The following is a 2,068-nucleotide window of genomic DNA, read 5'->3' as shown; positions in this document are numbered from 1 at the left end:
GACATTGTAATTTTTTAACATTTACAAATGTTATATCTCATATGTGCAAGCATACTCTACAAATCTTTGCCAACATATATTTCCATCTGTTCACTTTATTCTGGACGCACATTTGCAAAAACATCCTTTGTTTGGAACCATTTTGGAGACATTCAAGTTGAACCTCATTTTTCCTCATTTTGCTAAATCCTTTTTCCTCCACCGAGCCAAGATTGCAAAGGCTCGTGGGTGTCAGAATACATACCCCCTAAAATGACCCTATTTTACAAAGTACACCCCTTTGTGTTCACTGAGTGGTGTCAGGAGTATTTAGATCCCACATTTTCAGGAATTAATGGAATTATGATTAAAAAAAAATTATAATAGGGCTTTATTTCGGCTAATGTGCTATTCTAAGTTTTTTTTCCACCAAAAATCATCATTTTCATGTGCACTGACACCCCAAAATGGATACCCCTGTTTGTATTGTTTTCAGAAATGTACCCATTGTGGCCCTAATGATATGTTAGTATGTACAAATGGGACCCAAAATGTAATCCATGCAACTAACCCTGTGCTAAAGGGGGGGGGGGGGGGGTCGACAGTGGCCCAACCTAAGCGTAGACATCGCCCAAATAAGAGGGTGGCCCAGCGGTCTTCGGAACTGGGCCATAGCTGATCCTAGGAGCCACAGAACAGGACACACGCATGGCATATAACAGAGACAGAACAGAATACACAGAGATAGAAAACACTGCATACAGAAGCCAAAAATGCAACCATTACCAACAGATAGGCTGATTATAAAGAACAGGTATTACTTGACATTGTAGACAAAACGTGAAGCTAGCGGGCGAACTTCTAAGCTCCTGGTTATACCGCTAATCCCTACACTAACCATGAGTCCAGGAGACCCGGACAATACTGCCCACTTGGCCTGTAGCAGCAGCCACAATGCATACTCGAGTATAGCCGATCCCAGTGTTAGCCGAGGTACCTAATATTACCCCTTGCCTTATACTCAAGTCAATAATTGACCCCAGGTTTTTGGGGTAAAAGTTGGTACCTTGGCTTATACTCAGGTCGGCTTAGACTGAAGTATATCTGATTACATACAAAAACCTAATGAAATAAGAGCAATCGTGGCATGCAAAGCATTAACCCTTTCCAATCCATTTATTTTTTCTCACCCATTCTCCCCAGCTCCAAATAAATTGGTTCTGGGGAGAATGGGTGAGAAAAAATACATTTTCCCTGCACCCTCCTGATCTGACAGAGTTCAGGAGGGTGCAGGGAGGGACCTGCTTACCTGTTCGGTGTCTTCCGTACTCCTTCTGCCTCCCGGCTCGGCGATCATGTGACTGCTGGGGTCAGGTAACACCGGCGGTCACATGATCGCCGGCCAGAATCTATGCATTACATAGCGCTAAGTAATGTGTAAAGGAGAAGGCAGAAAGGATTAAAATCCCTTTCTGCCTTCTCCTCGGGAGTCCTCGATGAGGACCAGTGCAGGAGTGCATCTGCACCCGATGTGCCTGACGATCGGGTGCAGATCCACTCCTGCACTGCAGTGTCGGGCCTGCCCCGACATTGGAGCTGTGGAGGGAAATTATGATGTCGGGGCAGGGCCGACATTGGACTGGAAAGGGTTAACAGCGGGAATCTGTTGTCTCACCCATCCCCTCTGGCTGTGGGAGGCCAACTGTCATTAGCAACAGTCTTCAGCAGTAGATGGTGTGGGCTCAGATCTGTAGGATGCAAATGCAAGTCCATTCCAGAAAGCTGCTTCCTAACATACATACATTCACGTGCTGCGGTGGCAAGGGGTTAAAAGTGTTCCCTGGGACTCCAGTACTGATGATCTATGCGCAGTGAAGTGTTGATCTGCCTCCCAGAATCCCTGCCAATCAGCTGATGACGAATGCGCACCGCTGCCACTTCAGTCTATGCCAGACGCAGCACCGTACATTTCCGGCTGTACACGCCTGCATAGGATTGCATTTCAATACGCAATCCTATGCAGAAGGCCGTGGTTTGTCTACGCGAAATCACGTGCAGGAAACAAACCGCGCCATGCTCTAATTCTGTG

This window comes from Eleutherodactylus coqui, chromosome 1, assembly GCF_035609145.1.
Source record: "Eleutherodactylus coqui strain aEleCoq1 chromosome 1, aEleCoq1.hap1, whole genome shotgun sequence".
NCBI lineage: Eukaryota > Metazoa > Chordata > Amphibia > Anura > Eleutherodactylidae > Eleutherodactylus > Eleutherodactylus coqui.
Note: the sequence above shows the minus strand (reverse complement) of the source record.